The sequence below is a fragment of the Aythya marila genome, assembly GCF_965140915.1.
Source record: "Aythya marila genome assembly, chromosome: 9".
NCBI classification, from domain to species: Eukaryota; Metazoa; Chordata; class Aves; order Anseriformes; family Anatidae; genus Aythya; species Aythya marila.
This window is the reverse complement of record NC_139050.1, coordinates 321,254-341,827: the sequence shown is the minus strand read 5'-3', so window position 1 is coordinate 341,827 and position 20,574 is coordinate 321,254. Positions and strand designations below refer to the sequence as shown.

Below are 20,574 nucleotides of genomic sequence, written 5' to 3'. Positions count from 1 at the left end.
CTCAAAAACGGTCAGTTTAAATATAAGTTTATTATATTTTCATTAGTAAATGAAAAAGAGGAAAGTAGCACAGAAATATTTAAATGGCTGTTTTGAGAAAATTTTGAGATATGAAACCCTGCAGAAATAAAGATATCCTAAAGTAAACATACACGAAACATATTATACATTGTACATTATGCAATGCTAAATCAATTACATATGTTGTCATCTACATATGTTAGAAATGCGACAAGTCTAATTTGAGATGTCTGTTTGCAGCTGAGTTCACAACGGTCTTATAAAGGATACAGAGCTCATCAGACACAAGACCTGCCAGCATCCACGATGGGGCAAGGGAATGGTGCCTTCCTAGCTCACAAGCAGTACCTAGATGAAGGAATGGACAAATTAAGACTCTTATTAAGCACTGTAGCAATAGCACTGAGCTTCCTCCTACACTCAGTGTATACAGACCCAAGTCATCATTTTACAAGGAAAAAGCTACTGTTTGCTAACTCAGTCTATATACAGAAGTCATCTGGGATTGCCATCATTATAATGAAAATGTAGTCAACAATCCTTTTATTATAACAGAATCCATCTCTCCTTCCAGTAACTATAGACTTTGCAATCTGAAAGAAAAAAAAATAGAGCAATTTATTTAGGTACAAGAATAGAGAAAATAGGTGTTCTCAGTACACAAGTGTGGAACAGTCTCATTGAGGAAACAAAGAGCTTTCTTGTTGTGAGTATGCTGTCACATACGGATTTTAGAAACAAGCAATATGGAAATAAGACAATTTATGTCCATACTCCTTGTATGTGAATCAGTAACAGTCTGGTAAACAGATTGGGAAAACACACACACACACACGATGTCCTTGCTTAAGTAAGAAAAATGACAGGAAGAGCAACTGCAATTTTCATAGTTTCTACACTGTTCACATCCCTGACAGAAATTCTAATGAAATATTTTATACTCTCTATTGTTTACAAAAACATCTTTACTTCACTGTTCTTGCTTTCAAAAGTTTATCTCCATGAAATAATGTTGCTATGAAAAAGCAAATAAATCATGTGATGACCAGAGACGGGAATTCTCTTACTAAATCATCACACTAAGGCTTATTTCCTCAGAACTTCATCTTGTAAGTCATCAAATCAGGTGACACAAAACAGCTTGGGGAGAGGTATGCAACAAAGACAGAAACACAAAATGTTTCTCCTATTCTCAGGGAAAAAAAAAAAAAAAAAAAAATCAGTTTAGGGGATCTTGGGAAATACTTTCCAGTGGGGACACCTATCTTTCTGTATTGCTTCTAGGCTTCCAACTATGCTGTCAGGGAAGGGGTGAGGATAATCCTGGGAAAAAAATTGCAGGCATAGAACTTGATAGTTTAGCTTTTACTATATATTACAGATTTATTGGTTTATCTACAGCAGATCCGTATTTGCAGTGTTAGCACCACCCACCTTACATGCTCTGGTTGGGGAAGCATGTATCAGTATTACCTAACCACAGAAAATGGCTCCAAATTAAAGCCTGTCTCAATCATGAAGCAGTTACAATCCCCTGAAAGTAAAGCATCACTGACCAGCAGGCAACGTTGGCGAGCGCCATGGCACCGAGACCAGAGTATGCACCTCACTATCAGTCAAACACTCTTTCTAGCATCAGACTAAAGAGACCCACTGAAGTCAATGATAAGGTTTCCATGGAAATCAATGAGGTCTCAGTAAGGCTGTAAAGATGCAGCATTAATTTTTTCAGCCTCACTTTCATACACATCCATTCCCTCTCTAATATCAGTTCTTATACTATTTATATAACTCAGAATCTAATCAAGACATGTACTCCTGCTTGCTGGGAGCCGAAAAGATCATGCTGATTTGTTACTTTTCTTTTATTATTTAGGAGGTACTCAGTTACACTGGATACATAGGCTCTATAAAAGCCTTTACAGAGGTGTTGAGAAGCACTTGGACATCTGTACACAAGAACTTTTACATCTAAAGACCTATGACAGTTTCTAAAGCAAAAATTGTTTAAAACCCAGCTCAGTAGAATTTAAATACTGCAATTACTGTGTTATTAATAACCAGAGAACTAATTTTTTGCTGGCTAATATAAATCTCATGAAAAAAAAAAAAATAATGCCTCAGTAAGCATCTGCCACGTAAGTGTTATATAATTAAATGCCTAAATTGTATTTCCTCTCTTCTCTACCTATTTGACACTGCTTTGTAAAACGTCCTTGAACTTGTTAGTTTATTGCTTCTGTTTTTTTCTTCTTTTTTTTTTTTTTTTTTTTTTTTTTTTATTCACAGTTGCTAGTTTATGTGGAAGCATTCAGAAGCATGGAAATTAATAACTGCAGAAGCTGTGAGATGCTAATGGCATTGTATTTCATACAACTAAAACATGGGCAACAGACTATATTACTGTTGCAAAGTACAGCATAAACTACAAGAAAAGATTTTAAATTATTTACCTTTCTACTTCAGCACAAATGTCCTGTAGCCAATTATCATGAGATATTGCCTAGAAATTAACCAGTCATCTTGTGTTTCTATCTCCAGATTTACAATTAGTAACGCTATTAATGTGGATCCTGTACTTAGCATCACTAATTACATTGCTATGAACTAATGGTGTTAAAAATAGCAATAGCCATCAACTACCAATTAATGCTTAATGAGAGCATATAAACCCTGGCATTGTAATGAATTTCCAAATTATTGTTTCTTGTGTGTCTCTTGAAATCATACACACAAAAAAAATTGTGTAGCCCATGAAGTAAGACGGTGACTAAAAGCACATTCATAAAAAAAAAAATGTGAATCAAAAACGGGACCAGGAACAATAGGAAATTAAGGATTTAGCCTACAACTTCCAGGCAAGTAAACAGTTAAACATACATTTTTAAAAGGGAACCTCTCAAATTTTGACAAAGGCAAGGAAGTTGGTGGTCACTGAGTTGTTTAACTGTTGACAGTCTTGGGCACAGCAGGACAAGAGGCTAAAATGCAGGAAGGACTGTGAACACTAAACAGCATTAATAAACCGTTTGTATATTGAGCTGTTGCAGTGCAGAGTAACACTGAGTTTTTCCATATCCAAACAAGGTTTGTTCCTCTGAAGGCTATGGTATATGTATCAAAAATGAACCCTCACCACTTCCACAATGAAATATTGCTTGTGCTGTTTACTCCAGCAACTTTCAGCAGCAGATGCTGAAAAAATCCTTTGGCAGAAGAAAATAAAAGCCCACCACAAGTCTGCTCTCTATGAACCAATACAGGACCAGATGCATCCAGGGCTGGAAGGTAAAGACAGAAAGAACAGGTTGTGGAACAGAGAGAACCTGCCAACAACATTAAAGAAAATATGTACTGCTAAAACAGTGAAGGTTATCTTTCCAGGAAGGAGCCAGTTGGACAAAACCCCTGGAATGGATAACCTTTGGGACCAAATCCCTGCTGCTCATTGTCATCCTTCATGCATCCTCTGAGTGCCAGGAGAGTTGAGATTAGTCCCACGACAGTGACTGCAGCAGAGAGCATAGGGAGCACAGAATTAAACTGCTTTCCTGTCCCCAAAATGTAAGAACAAGCAAACGATAAAGCAGATGAAGAAAACTGTGGTGCAATCATAGCCAACTTGACCAGCCCCAGCCTGACACCAAGGAGCAGGACACCTGCTTCCCTGCCAAGGTGTGCAGCCAAAGGGTGATATCTAAGAACCTGAGGAGAACATGACCAAGGTCTTCCATGCCCTGTAAGGTAAATGCAGCCTGGGGATGCCATAAGCAGCTCTTCCTTGCACAGAGTGGTTTAGCAGAGAGAGCCAGCCTCACATCTTCACGTGGCGAGCGCTCCAGGCTGGAGCAGCAGCCTGGGCAACGTGCTCCATCGGCGCAAGTTTCCCCAAGGGATACTTTTCCAAGCATGCTATTGTTCACCAGACAATGTAATGTTTCTCATCTTTGCTCACTAAGCTCTGCATGCAGCTTTGATCAGAAATAAGTCCCAGCAATTCCAGATATCTCCCTAACTGTGCTATATCATGAACACATGCTGGGACAACTGTAAAAAGACAGCAATTACCACCGGGAATAAGCTCCATGTTTCCTGTGCTGTTTTGCATGTCTTTGCAAGAAACAGGAGACAAGACAATCCCATACAAGGAAGACATTACTCGTTGCTTCCATTCTTGCTTTATCTGTGACAAAGTTGAGTAGTGGAAGATATCCTGTGCAGAGTTGCATGACAAGTGGATTTTTCCCTCCTTAAATTTCAATTTTTATTAAAAAAAAAAAAAGTTTTCTCCATGCCACCCGAGCAAAGCAGGTGGGGATGACAAGAAGAGAAAAAGTAAGAGAGGGTATTCCCTAGAGAGACTGGAAGACCACACACTCACTGAAAACAAAAAATGAATCTACATCTCCTGCACACCAAGGAAAGACCACAGCCACTTTGCTGCACAGTACTTTGGACTCAGGCTGTCCTAGACCTGAGTCACCTCTTCCAAAGGAAGTCTGAGATAGCTTTAGCTAATGACAAGACTTTTCTTCTCAGCAATTATCCAAACAGATCTAATATGAAAAATTCACCTCCAAACACGCCATTCATATTTCTCATACTGAACTGCAGGTTAGATACATCAGGACATATAGGAGAACACTGTAATTTATATTGCCATCTTGGGAGAAACAGTATCTTGATTTCAATGCATGTATAGTTGTCTGTTTTTTGTTTTTAACTTTTAAGTTCAAAGGACTAGTTTTTTATGGTTTTTGTATGTTTATTTGTTTGTTTGTTTGTTTTTTTAACTGTACACACTTGTACAGTGGCCTCTTACAGCTTTCAAAGCTAATATATTGAATTAGCTTTTATATCTCTCTTCTAGTTTCCCTACCAACAGGATACTGTCTCAGCTAATGTATTCAAATTATCCTAATAAACATCTGAACATTACATAATTATGGTAGGATTTTTATTCTCCTCTTCTTTGAACCCTTACTGTGTACAGCTGTAAACAGTTCATGAAAGTAAGAAAAATCCCCTTTATTTCAAGATTATTTTTATATTTTCTCATCTTTCACTATCAGGCATAGCAAACTCTAAAGCACTAGAGGTACTTTATTACTAGAGCAAACAAGCAAAATGAGAATGTTTTTGTAATGGGAACCAACTAATTTTGATCTGTAATGATTCTAAAATATGAGAATGGAAACGTTTTCTTACAGCTAAGCTCTTCACAATTTTTTGATCTAAAACAATCTTACTAAGCCATTATATACCTGCTTCAATTACTTCTCTAAAAGTAGGCATCTATGACATCTTTGCACAGGAAATTCAAACGTACTTGTCCAAGATATTGTGCTGTACAAAATAGTTGAATTTCCTGCACTTCTAAAGATGCAGCCATGATAACAAAGTCAGGCATTCCAACTGACTATGAATGCTCAGCCAAACCTGCAGCATCTCTGTCTCCTTTCGCCAAAAGCATCAATCTATCATGCCTTCATGGTGGGAAAACAGGCTTTATCTGATGTATTACAAAGGATTCAGAGCAGAACTGATAGTATACAGCTGGGATATTCTGGAAACACATGTTGGGAACACATGCTGGGATTCTGGGAACAGCAGGGAACACACATGTAGCCTGACAACCACTGTGGTTAGTTTATATGGTTCAGGGCAAATACTCAAAGCAAGAGTTGCATAACTATATACAGACCCAGACTCTGTATGCATGCAGTATTCACTGCTGGGACCATGATAAATATCATGTCTCTTTCTCTGAGATCACGTAATTAATTCTGAAACTTACCCACTGTTTTAAATTATTTGAAAAGTATGTTAGAGCTTAAATATTGCAATCTCTAGCATAATTCATGGAAGTAGATTTTTGTTTTTCATTCATGCTACATCTATTTTTTTTCATTCATTATGAAATATGTTTAATCCAAATACATTAAATTCCTCTTCACTTCTTTCAGTCTTTTTACTTCAGAGACTGATTTTGCCGTGTTTTTCTGCTTCCCTTCATACAATCCAATTCAGTTTAGAGTCAGACATTCACACACCAACTTAGGCATGCAGAGATTTATTCTTTATATTCCACTGGCTCCATCATATGGTGATATTTCTCTCCAGGTTCATTTCCATACTGGAAGAGCTAAGTTCCTTTCAGAAAACTCCTAATCAGAACACTGGTCCATCTATAAAAGGACTTTACAAGAAGCAAAGATTACCCATGCAAAATGAGAGTTATAGATTAAGTCTTCTTTAGAAAACTGCAAATGAATCTGCTGAAATGTGCATCATCTTAAAAAGATGACAGCCCTGATATAACTTGGCTGTGAGAATATTCTACTTTACAGCAAATGAAATATGATCAACGTAGGTTTGTATAAAATAAAATAGTTGAGATCCTCGACTCTTCCCTGTCTCCTTCACAAGCAAAGAATCGGGGCAGTGGAGCTTAAAGAGCAATGCAAAAAACATCACCCATATTTAAATTGATTAACTGAATGTGGACAATAAAGATGAAATACATCCATGGTCAAGCAACACAGTTCTCCTAGGTTATGTGTACATCACTGTAATGTCTTAACACAATATTGCTGGGAATGCTTCCCTGGCTTGTTCTCTAAAGATTAAAATAATGTGCAATATATCTACTATTCCTGTATCAGTAAAGATTAAGTATTTTTGTTTATTGCAATACTGATAAAAAATAAGTTAGAGCTATTAAAACAGGTTTTATTTCCCCTGCAATCTAAGCAAAAAAAAAATACATCTGAAATTTCCATTTTTAAAAGATGCTGAAAATACAATTCCTAGCTCTTTTGCTTTTGAATCCATTTTTCTTAAGGTCACCAAAGAAGATTGTATACTTCAGTAAAGAACTCTGGTGTACTGACACATTTAAAGCTTTTCTTTTCTTTTCTTTTTTTTTTTTTTTTTTTTAATGCATTATGGGCAAGAACGTATCAGTTTTATCCTACCCTTGTGAGAGTCGGTACATTTAAATATTTTAAAGTTTTACTTTTAATAAGCAAAAAATCATATTAAAGATTAATTATAGTCTATGACGTACACCCTCCCAGAATACACCACCTGAACCATAAGGTAATGAAGTACACGGAAAAGAAAAAAAATCAGTAGAAATATATATATTAAATATATATATATATATATATATATATATATATATATATATATATATATCTCAAATGAGTATTTGTGGATCTGAAGAGTTATTCATCCTAATAATAATGGATAGATTTGAGATACTTTCTTAAATGTCTGATTCAGTAAAGACATGGCAACACATTTGCACCATGGGAGATATTATTCAGTACATGCAGCAAACAACAGTCTCTTAGTAGAGTCATCAGCCTCATTACTGCTTACCAGAGATGTGCATACATTCAATTACGTCTCGAAGTGCATACTGCATATGCTTTAATTTTACTTAATGAATAAGCTCTTCTGAACAGTATCGGATCCCAGAAATCTGAACTTTGTATAAGAATCTGAATTCACAAAGCAACCCAAACTTTGTCAGTGTATGCACTGATGTGTGAATTCTGACGCTTAGTCCAGGTATCCATCTCTTAACCTCTGCACTTGCATCTTTTGTCTCTCTTGGCTTTCTACTGCACAAGCACAAGAACGCTATATAAGAAAAGTAAATGTTTGTTCTTTGATTGAACTCTTCGGGTAAACGTTCACATAGGGTGTTACAAGGTATAGAGACTCTAACACAAGGTGGTGCTCTCTTCTTATTAAACCGCTTGTTGTTTGGTTTACACGTTGAAAGGAAAACGTCAGGTTTCTCTAAAACTCAAAACGCTTTTCAGACATAGAATTTCAATGTCAGTAATTTAAATAAGCACTAAAGCGCCTTTTTTCCCCAAAAAGATGTTTCATTGGATGAAATGAAATTAAATCCCTCGCTGCATTTATCAGTTCTTCTGTCATAGTTCTGTCTCCAGATCTTTCAGTCCATCATCCAATCTCTCTAGCCATTTCTGACTTTTTTCCCCTCCTCCCACTATCTGCATGTCATCAGGACTGAGATTTTCAGCTGGGAAGGGGATACACAAGCTCTTTTCTGCTGAGAAGGGGCGGGGCAATAAAAATCTGTTTGTTAGGTTTGTATCAAGTGGTAACTAAGGATCCCTTTGAGAGTTTATGAACAAAGTCTCCTCAAATCACACAGGTTCCACCCATGAGACTCGACTCCAAGCTCAATCCCCTATTAAAGATCTAACCGTGGTTTACTTCATACTAGCATTACTAACAGGAAGTGTCAGCATTACAGTTTTTGCCACTTCTCTCCCCTGAGCAAACACTGGTGGGCCTTTATTGCCAGAACTTCCAAATCAACCCCCAAAGCACCGATCACAATTCTGTCCATGAGAATGACTGCGCATGCAGCTTTTCAAGATGGGGGAGAGGTGGTGGGGGGACACAACAACTCAGCTTGCTTGTTACAAAAGGCTTTCTTTTAGATACAAAGAAATATCAGATCTATTTCAAACTGCACATTTCTGCCAGGTTTTGAATTTTCCAAGGTAACATTGGTAACAAATACAGCAACACCCTGTTGACAGCAATCATCACAGACAGCACTCCCATAAATCCTGTGTTTTTTTTTCAGTGCAGTTCAGACACATGGAAACCTATGCATTACCTTGGAGTATGTGAAGTCCTTCAGCTCAGTATGCGCAAAATCATGGGTAAAAAAACTTGTCCCTAGTCTTTTACAGACCATTCTGACTTTCTTGTGAATATTGGCCATCTGCAGGAACCCTCTTAGAAATGCATGCTATAGACTGCAGAGGCACACCTTGTTAACTATAAGATTAGTGCATTTAATCTCTCATGAAGACACCAGTGGTGGAAATTTCATACTGAAAATTGGATTCTTGCCTTTTTCAAAAATGTAAGCTACCAAGTAGCTGACTACCTTTTCAATCACCTTTGAAAATTCCATGACAAATTAGAGACAGTGGAAATTCAAAAACAAAATCAACAAGATGAACATTTCTCATCCCATCTTTAGAATTAAAGAGTATCACAAGAATAGTAAGCATATGATAAATTAGTTAACTTTTAAAGACCTGTGTTACACAAACATCTCTTTAATCAGATTACTTTGGTGCCGTAGGAGTGTGCCATCTTATATTTCCTCAAAGAACACGCTGTTCGGTTACTGTAGCATTTCTATATCTGGATTAATTAGAAACGGAAATGTGGATACAATTAAGTTTGAAATTAAACACACTTTGTAGCAGTGAAGATAATCACTGCTTTAGAATGATCTGGCTGCTCCAACCTGTGAAGTATCAAGCTATTCTCTCAATTAATTGGAACAGTACTGTGTGTTCTTGGAACCAGCTAACCATGGCACACTGTACAGAATATCTACGGACATATCAGTTCTCTGACCTATTATTTGACCTGTATTATTTGATTATAAGAATAATTAATGTTGCTACGCAATTAGTGATGTCAAGCATACTACTTACACTTCTAAATGACTTTGTTTGATTCCATCTCTTATTCTAGCTACTGTTGGTTTGCACTTCCTGCTGTATTCAAACAAGCAAACTCAAGTGCCACAGAATTCAAAGTCCTTTCCTGTGAACCAGAGCAGAAGTGATTATTAATTTCAATTTCTATAAAGGGTCTGCACCAACAGTATGTTCTCTCAAAACAGTTAAAAGACAAGTCCCTTTCCCCAGTACTACCTGTTCTTGATGAAGAATGAAAAGTTCAAGTGCAGAAATCAAGCAAGGTTCAAGACCACAGTGACTGGGATAATACTAGTGTAACTCTGTTCATCTCTCAGTAGAAAGACAGCAGAGTAAACTACATTTTATCCTAAGAAGAAGATGCAACAATAAGGTGATGTTCTTGGGGCTACGACTCTAAGAGCCCTGTTAGCAACAGGCCATTGGGAAATAAACTACAAGGCCAGTCAGTCTCACCTCTGTCCCTGGAAAGGTGTTGGAACAGCTTGTTCTGGATGCCATCTCCAAGCAATTGGAAGAGAAGAAGGTTATGAGGAGTAGTCAGCATGGATTCACCAAGGGGAAGTTGTGCTCAACCAACCTCGCTGCCTTCTATGATGGCATCACCATCATAGAGTGGAGAGTGGTGGATGGCATCTACCTTGACTTTAGCAAGGCTTTTGATACTGTCTCCCATGACATCCTGATAGCAAAGCTGAGAAAGTGTGGGATAGAGGAGCGGACAGCAAGGTGGATTGAGAACTGGCTGACTGTCCGAGCTCAGAGGGTGGTGATCGGTGGCACAGAGTCCAGCTGGAGACCTGTGACAAGCGGTGTTCCCCAGGGGTCAGTCCTGGGTCCAGTCTTGTTCAGCATCTTCATCAACAACCTTGATGAAGGAATAGTGTCTGCCCTCAGCAAGTACGCCGATGACACAAGGCTGGGAGGAGTGGCTGACACGCCAGAAGGCTGTGCTGCCATTCAGCGAGACCTGGGCAGGCTGGAGAGATGGGCAGGAAGAAACCAAATGAGGCAAATGTAGAGTCCTGCACCTGGGAAGGAACAACCACACGTATCAGTAGAGGCTGTGGGACAACCTGCTGGAGAGGAGCTCTGAGGACAAAGACCTGGGGGTCCTGGTGGATGACAGGCTGACCATGAGCCAGCAGTGTGCCCTCGTGGCCAAGAGGGCCAATGGGATCCTGGCGTGCATTAAAAGGAGTGTGGCCAGCAGGTCAAGGGAGGTGATCCACCCCCTCTCCTCTGCTGTGGTCAGGCCTCACCTGGAGTACTGTGTCCAGTTCTGGGTTCCCCAGTAAAAGAAAGACAGGGATCTCCTGGAAAGAGTCCAGCGGAGGGCCACAAAGATGATATAGGGCCTGGAGCATCTTTCCTTTGAGGAAAGGCTGAGAGACCTGGGTCTGTTCAGCCTGGAGAAAAGAAGACTGACAGGGGATCTCATCAGTGTGTACAAATACCTGAGGTGTGAGGGACAGAGGGATTTGGCCAACCTCTTTTCAGTGGTTTGTGGGGACAGGACAAGGCGTAATGGCCACAAAATTGAGCACAGGAAGTTCCGCACCAACATGTGAAAGAACTTCTTCATGATGACAGTGACAGAGTGCTGAAACAGGCTGCCCAGGGAGGCTGTGGAGTCTCCTTCTCTGGAGATATTCAAGGCCTGTCTGGACACCTACCTAGGTAGCCTGCTGTAAGGAACCTGCTTTGGCAGGGGGGTTGGACACGATCTTTCAAGGTCCCTTCCAGCCCCTACAATTCCGTGATTCTCTGTGATTCTGTGAAATATAGCACCACGAGAGCCAAAAGCATTTGTTCCTTCACAGAGAGGGAGATCAGCTCTGTTTAGTTAAGAACAGAGATCTCCAAATCTGCACTATTATTGGAACACCTGAACAGGTGAGGAAAAAAGGGAGAATGAAAAATTAGAAGAATAAAATTTAAATAAGCTCTCTCTACCTAGAGTTGGTATGGCAAATTTTAGGTAGATCAAACTTTTAAATTTGCTTTTCATGTTTTAAAGCATCCACCGTACACATGTGAACAAAATAAACAAATAACAAAGACAATGGAAAATTATCCAAACAGCATAATTAGAACACTACGATCTTCTTATTGCCAAGCAGTTGGCTTTAACTACTGGACTACATGGCTCATGTCCTAATTAATAGAGAAATTCAATGTTATAAAAATTTCCAAATCTTCTTTTCTTTTTTTTTAAACCCGAGATGGAGATTTCCAGTATCAAGCAATTATAAGTGTCTTAATCCACTCAGATACCTCCTACAAAGCTTAGCATGTGGCAACAACATTTTGCAAGTCTTGTTTTTTGCCTTCACTGCTCTGATTTTTATTTCTTAACATCTATCAATAAGCTTTTCATATTTCATAATCTTAGTCACAAACCAGCTTTGCTGAGGATGGGAAAGTACTTTGTGGTTTCCTACAAAGCTACAGTGTAAATGAAGCAGAGATTCTTTTACAAACCTAAGGCAGCTGAGCAGGTCTTTATGCATCAGGTACAGAAACCGTCTTGGGAACCTGCACAACAAAGAGTCCTACGCCATATTCCCCACAAAGTGTTCAATTTTTATTTGTAAATGTAATAATATTGATAGGCAAAGAGGATTTAAATATCCTCTTAGGAGTTGGACTCGATGATCCTTGTAGGTCCCTTCTAACTTGGGATATTCTATAATCCTATCACCATGGGGCTATTTAAACAAATACCATAGACTGAGAAAAAAAACTTCTGGGCCATGTTTGTCATTAAGCAGTAATCTGATAATTCTCATGCACAAGTGCTTGTGGAACATGGGATAAGAATAAAGTAGAACAAGCCACGGAAGGTGCAAGATTGAGAAGAGTCCATATAATCATAGAACAGTTTCCTTTTTAATCCCGACATCCTTCTGTGAGCCCCTGGCTTTCCTGCAGAAATTTCCAGTATGTCAGAAAAATCTCATAAGTGGCTATTAATCCACAAAGGATATTTTTGCTTTAAAGTTTGGGGGGTGATTAGTCAATCTGGGTTTCATTAATCACTAAGAGTATTTTAAAAAAAAAAAAAAAAAAGAATTAAAATGGCCTTACTTTTACATACTCTAAACAAGCATAGTTTTTAATAATAGCTAGACATCTTTCTTAGAGCTTCTCAATAAAGAAGTATGCAAATACATATTAGTTTCAAACATATGATGAGTTCTAGGATAAACTCAGTGGACATTACAAGAATATGAAGTGTTATATGTTTCATAAACTGACATGCACAAGTTCCTGAGGCATATCCTGAGTGGTGACAAGCCCCATGGTGCTTGCAGTAGCTATGTAAGCTTCACCATCACCACTTCTCCTATGAAGCTTGAAAATCTTTTAGTCCTAGCTTTTTCCACTGGCTCATTATGATACTTGAGGAAAATCACTTTTCCAAATGGAAAAGCACAAATTTCCCCAATGGAAAATTCAGTAAGTCCAATGAATTCATATTCTTAACTCCCCAAGATGCTTCTGACATCTTCTCTGTCATATCTTCTGGTTTCCCATCTCTAAAATTATGGCATAATACACCTCACTGAAATGCTGGCAGAAGCCAGTTACGAGCTCTTTCATAAGTCCCTTGCTTACTGTTCCATGGGCACCAATGAACTACAAATGATGCTCTCTGAAACCACTCCTACACCAGTCACAAATCTCTGCACACAGGTATTCTGAGGTCATCAGTGAGGGAGGAAAAAAAAAAGGGGGGGGGGGGAGAGAGAGATTTTCAACCCAAAGCTTTTTTAATGTGCAGCTCCATTAGAAGTTAAGCAATCATCTTATTGAAAATGGCACAGTTAGTTCTGTAATCATTCCGCTATGTAACTTCACCAGTATTGCCATGATATCTGAAATATACCCCTAACACATTCTGAAGACATGGGATTTGAAGTGACTCTACACTTTGCTACTCAGTTACCAACCTCACTTTGGATAAAAACAGGAAACGTTATATAACCCTTACCATACAATTGTCACGATCAGAGGACAGCAGACACAAATAGATCCACTCACACAGGGCTGAGAAACGAAGGAACATTTCAGATCTAAAGCACAGCAGGCACTATTTTCCTGCTGATCTTTTCTTTGCAGCAAAGCGATGGCCCTGGTGAATAAATGACCAATCTTAGTCTTTTTTTGTTAAAATGATTTTTGCCATTTGGGGGCTCCAGACCTCTCCCTTTCTCCCTAGGAAGGCCTGTCCTCTCTGCAAGTTGCTCTCTGGGTCAACAGCAGGAGGTAGGGCTGGTGGCAGCTGCCTGAAGGGAGAATACAACAACCTATTACTGCTTCATACAGGAACAGCAGCCAGCTCTGATTTTGTGAAGAAAGAGAAGGAACACTTGTTTTGCCCTTAGCCATCTCCCCTATTTCATCCCTACCTATAAAAGGTATTCACACAGCCCCTACTGAGGTCTTGCAATCTCCACTGCCCTTACAATACTTACGCGTTAAAGAAAAGCATATCATATCTTTGTGCACATCAAAAATTGTGGTACAGGAAAATTGAGTTGCTTGAGATTGCTTGTAGGAGAGTGAAGTCACTCCACATTTGCAGAAAACCTCTTATAAAGAAGCTTACTCCCCAGAAAATTGCCAGTAATAGCAATGTTGATAACTCTGCAAAACATAGATACTACACCTCTTTTTCTTTCAGGTGCAATAGTTGTAAACATCATCTGTGCCTTCCATTTTAAAATACTTGTAAAGTTCTTAAAATACTTTAAAGCTAAGCTGAAGAATCAGCCATCCATCTTGCAATAGATCAGACAGGCAGAATAGGGTGGACTTAGCTTCCTCTACAAAATCCCTGGACAAATGCTTCTACAACCCCAACTCGGTGGTCCATGGTGGAAAAATACCAGTCAGTAGTGTACTCTCTGCAAACATGGAGCTGTGGGCACACCAGTATCTTAAGGCGGAGTGGGAAGAGAGAGAGAACGAAGTATGCCACGGGTGTCTTACAGCTTAAAAACTTTTCTGAAACAGAACACAAGGAGACAAACTGCTTCCAGAAAGTGAAGGGTTTTCAAATGACAGATTTCACTTGCTACCCACTCTTCTTCTTTTCCAGGTTGTCTATTAATTCACCATGATAATTTGGGTAATATGCACAGTCACTAGCTACCTAAAGGAATTGTCAGACATGATCACCAGCGTTTCTGAATAATCAAGGGTGGGTAAGTCACATTATTTTGGTATGACTGTACAATGAAAGCTGTGTTTAAGTGGTTTTCCTTAGCTTAGCCACTATTATATATAGTTGTAAATATTGACTTACTGGATCTACACAACACATTTCAGCTCTGCTTAAAGGAGGTAACTCATCTTGACTTGAGATTACTGTCATTTCATATACCACGTCTTTTAAAATCAGAATACATGCCCAATAAATATGTTTCACAAAACTTATATTAAGAAATTTATACTATGGGTGAAGATCACGTAGAATTTTATTTTATTTTATTTTATTTTTTTGATTTGCATAACTGCTTAAGTAACACTTTTGGGGTGAATTGTCTCAACGTAGGTATCATTTTTTCTCTTTGGCAGGGTATGCAGTATAAAAGTCAAGCTAGACATTTGTCTCAGGTAAAGAGGAATGAAGCATTTGTTGGCTATGCTGTTACCAGCTTCCTGGTACAATTTTTGGAGAGAATAATTATGCAAAGTGTGGAATTTATTATTTATTTCCAAGTTATATTTAGTACACAAAAAGCTAAATCACTTGTTCAACTACTATATGTACTGTAATTACACTCTAATTTCAAGCTTTTGGTCATGCAGTTAGCATAAGTAGTTGTAATTACATATTTAAGGCATGTAATCATGTAATAATTAAGATACACAATTCAATTATATAATTAAGATATGCAAATATGTAGGACCATCTTGTGACATTGATTTTAAGTAGACTACCCCATTAATTCTGAGGAGAGTTCTGCTTAAAACACATTTCACAACACAGCTTGCAAAGAAGAATTACACAGACGAAGAAAAAACAGACACGTTATTATACCCTTTTGGATATCTGCCTGAAATGTTAAATAAAATAAAATTGAACTATCAGATTTTAATCGTATTTACAAGCTTGGTTCTTGTCCTAACCTAAAATAAGTAAATAAAAATCCAGCGAGCAAGAGAAGTTGTATTCTTCTCCAAATGGACCAAAATATTTGCAGACTTGTTTTTAGGCAAGCATTGGTACAGAGAAAACAATCTCCACAAATATCCTACTACTTCTTAATTACCTGTTATGTCCCCAGAAAGACATGTTAAACAAGCAAGCCAAATAGCTAATCATCTCTTTGCATGTTGCAATACCAAATATGGTTTTCATAGTTTATTTCAGAGAACTAGGAAAGGAAAGAGCAATTTTTCTTGATTGGATGAAAACAAGGGAACACACAAAACAGAGTCATTTCCACTGTGGTTGTTTTTATGCTCAGCAACAGAAAATTTTTATCCAAAATTACAAAATCAAGATTACTGACCTCAATTTTACTGCATTATATTTATGTTAATGCTTTTAGCCTTTTTTCCCCCCTTCCCACAATTAAAACATACAAACAAAAGACAAACAAAACAAGGAGGACTCTGTGCAGAACACCACAAGTAAAGTTTAATGGCTCCTTCAGGGGTTTTCTCTCTAAGAGTAGAAGAGCAGAAGCAAGAAAGCCACTGCCAGAGCAAGGAGGGCAAAGTAATTGTTGCACTGACCTACAGAGATTATGCAATCACTGAGCCTCAACTTCCATACATGCTCAGCACTAGCAAACCAAATTAAGAAGGGGATTTCAAAAAAGATGGTAATACCTTGATGAGTAGCCCAGGATAGATAAGTTTCACCTTTCCCTTTCCTTTGACGTATCTTAAGGAATAGGCATTAGAAGTTGAGAATCAGTCTTCTACTAAGCAAAGTGATAAGGAGAAAAAGCTATCTCACCACAATGAGTTTGTTTAATAGCAGCTTGGTAGTAATGTGTCAGGAGAAATATGTGAAACGAAGGAAAACGCATCACTGAGTATATCCAGGTTGAAAGGAAGCACCAAAATACCATGGTATAACTCCTTTTACACCAATTTCCCTCTGCCATTCATAGCATTTGATTGTATGTAAACTTGTGATAAGGCTGTGTTGGGAAGTCTCTTCTATTGAAATGGGCGTATCACAGGGCAGCCTAACTGGGACTCAGAAATCCTCAAACTGGAACAGTGGTTAATTCCTGGTAACTCACCGTTATGCCTGACAGATTTATACTTGTTCTAGAAATAGACAGAGGAGCAAAATAAATAAATTATTTTTTATAAATTCTGTAGGAGATTTTTACTGTCTCTCTCTCTCTCAAAAAAAAAAAAAAAAAAAAGCCTCTGGATTCAAGATATAAATCATTCAATAGATCTGCATCAGTAACCAGTATTCAATAACCAGTATTCTCCTCAGATGACAGAAATGCTTTAAAGATCCTACTTAGAATATTCATACAATCTAGGGTGATTTTTAAATTTTTTTATTTTTTTGCTAAGATTAATATATTTTATCATTCTTTTAGTATTCATTTGAAAGATAAAAACATACATTCATAGTTCAGGATCTTAGGATGCTCCACTGCCTATTTTGAGTTTAAATAAACAACCATACCCATATGCAAGTATGCAATAAGAGAAACTGAATTCTGCCAGGAGAACATACGCGGGCAATGCTATTTACATTTCTAGGTACTAGAAGTCAGGAATAGATAGCTATTGTACCCAAAATATATCCCACAGGACAGAGAAAAACAAACAATCTCACTAGAAAGCTCAGAACTAGAGCCTATTCCAGCAGCAATTAGCACAACGTGACTCTGATTTTTGGTGGCATTTCTATTGCACGCTTTGCCACTCCACAACTAACAAATACCATTTATAACCTGGCGAGCAACATCTCTGCAGGTGATCTCAGCTATTTTCAAAGTACTCTTTTCTCTCATTGCTGAAGAATAACACAGCTTTGCTTGAAGAAGAATTTGTAGCCCTTTGAAGGGCTACCACTAGCATTTCTCTACTGGCAGTATTTCAAAGAGAAACAACTGCTTCCCTCTAAGGCCCTGAAGTTCTTTGGAGAAGGGAAGGCTACTCTGAAGTGTTATAATGCAGAAGCACGCAATCTTCTGTCTGAAATTCAAGTCAAAGTGAGAGGTCTTGAGGGATCTCACAAAAATAGGATGACACACTCCTATTCCTCCATATTTTCCACCTTATCTTTACATAGCACAACCAACATATGGTTTTCCTGTAATTTCAGAGGATTTTGCCATGTAATACTGGCAGTTGGGAGCTGATGCTGTGAGCCTTCCCCCCCTTCCCCCCCCAAAAACATGGAAAGAAGCTGACAGATGGATGCATATATTCATCTTTATTTACTGCTAACAACACCCAGACCCATGGTGATATGGTTTGGCCCATATCCTTTCAGCATTTCCTCTGGCCATTCCTTGATTTTCATCATTAGCTTACAAAGAATATTTCTACCTAGACATGTGGTTTTCTTTCCTTTCTGGATGATTACTGTACTGACATACTTCAATTTCAATTCCTTTTTGTCCTTATCTGTTTTTGAAGAACTGGTTAAAAGAAGAAAATAATACAAAAAGCTCTTTTTTTGTACACTTTTTTTTTTTTTTTTGGCAGATATTGAATAAGTATCTCTTTTCCAAATGCCTTAAGGAAGGTGAAGAGGTTCCCTTTTCTCTAACGTTTGTTCTGATTATTGATGGAAGAAATTAGCTCTCTGAAGTTTATCCTGTCATGAATTTATCCCTTGCTCAACACACACTCCTGACTCTTTCTCTGCATATTAAACATTCATGTAAGCAGGTTAGACTTCAAGCTTTCTACAGAGAAGATGAGTTCCTAACAGGAGCTAGCCTTCAGCTCTGACCTAATAGACCACAGTGTATCCCAGAGGCAAACCCTCACGTTGTCATCCTGCTCAATACTATTACAATGGCAATTGACCACTGCAAACGTTAAGATCCTGAAAGTTATTAGATGTTATAATTTAAATACATAAGGATTTTGATATTATGGGTAAATCCAGTAGTAGACTAAAATAACATATAGCATGCAATTTGGCAAACATCCTCAAGGAAGAAGTTAACACATTGCAAGACAGCAATTGCAAATGTTCACATGAGCTTTCACAATAAATGTGCTTCACACACACACACACACACACAAAAAAAAAAAAAAAAAAAAAAAAAAGTGTCAGTTTGGAGTCTATTTTGTGGGTAGTCTTAACATAAAAATCATGACTTGAATGATAGTGTAATATTTATTATTGCCAACAGATGTAAAGAGGGAAAATATATTTTCCTACTGAAGATAGAAATGATAATTGCATATATAGTATGCATCTATATCATATTAACCCAGTATACCAATCTCTATCATCATCTGTGGATCAAATTTGAGCCCCTTACGTGCAGTGTCCTTGAGATAAGGTGACTTCTGCACATCTGTACTATTTTTCATCACTTGCAACACCACAGCCCAAGTTCCTTCTCCTTCTATCCCTTGCCTTTGCTGTCTCACAGACTAACCAGGATGAAAGGCAAGGGGACTGTGTATAACATAGTCCTTTAGTAATACACAGGCCACAAGCATCCTCAAGAGCCTATGAAGGACTCACCTCATTTCTCCTCATGAGGATCCATCTTCACATCCATATAACCATGAATATTTGGCATTCAGTAATACCAAAAGCTGCTAACAAACCCAGAGGACAAGTCTAAACAATGATGGTGTCATAGGAGCATTGATCACCAGTGACCTTAACCTGTAACTCACTAACGTTGGTTCACACATCGAATGGCACAGGGACTGCGTGTTTTTCAATCATGAAGATGGTGTCAGCTACTTTAAAAATGTTCTCCAAGATGTGGTGAGAGGAAGACACACTTGTATATGCATTATGATTTGACACCAACCTCAAGATGCATTCAATTAAGGTGTCACATCTCACCTCAAGTGGAAACAAAGAAATCAAGTAGTAGTACAATAGCATTTAACAGCTGATAATAGTGTTTCTGTCTGATTTGCTATAATTACACAGATTGAACAGTCTGTGTTACAGGCAACCATTAATTACCAGTTCTATACCCCAAGTATATATTTTTCCTCAGAGTTTTAATGCTAGGTCCAAATTCTTTTCATAAGAGAAGTAATCCAGTAACATTTCCTTCCACACCAAAAATTTTTTACTCCATGTAGTGCAGACATTTAATTTCTCTGCTGGCACTCTCAAAAGCAACTAATACTTCCAAGAGAAACTCCATGTGAAATACCAAATTCTTATCAAGTCATTTGCTAACCAAGTATTTTAAATATATCTAAAATCATTTCATGGCACAACTGCTGCCTTTCACATTTATTAGTAGATTTTTAAAATGTTTATTATATTAAGTCATTCAAGGGCAGAATTCACCATGACAATAATTTAAATATGTTTTGCATTTCAGAAGGTTTACCATAAGACAACTTGCAGTGCCTGCAAAAATCACGTGTAATATTGGTAACATTATTCAGCCTATACATTTACTGCGCTCCACTGCTCCAAATTCTGAGAGACTTAAAATTAATACAAATAATGAACTGTTTCTTACTAACTATTTGTGATAATCATTTATGTCTCCAGAGCATATAACTCTGAAAGCGGTTTTGGCAAAAGTAACAGGCCTGTCAACCGGCTTTTCAAAAACATGCATTCCCACTACATTTATATAAATCTGATGAATCCAAAGCTAAAACTACTTAAAATAAGATAAATAAGAATATGCAAACACAATTCTTTAAAGTGAAGGAACACTTTGGAACTCTTTTACTTGACTGGTGACTTGTGATAGAGGACTGTGAATAATTATTGTTAGACAACAGGAATAATGCTATATAAAACAATTCTGAAAGCCTTCTTGCAAAAATGTACACATACATTTACTGAGAGCAAAGTGCTAACTGTAAAAGC

The 20,574-nt window shown here is 37.8% G+C and overlaps 1 long non-coding RNA gene across 2 annotated transcripts in view; it reads right to left on the bottom strand.

The window, feature by feature from the left end:
- LOC309881382 overlaps positions 1 to 20,574 on the bottom strand; it is a 260,443-nt gene that overhangs the window by 141,911 nt on the left and 97,958 nt on the right. Inside the window, exon 5 of one of the 2 annotated variants that reach the window (XR_014318120.1) lies at positions 97 to 369. The exons of the other annotated variant lie outside the window; for it this stretch is intronic. This is a non-coding gene — a long non-coding RNA (uncharacterized lncRNA). Of the gene's footprint in view, positions 1 to 96; positions 370 to 20,574 lie in introns of those variants that run through there. 2 annotated transcript variants of the gene reach the window in all.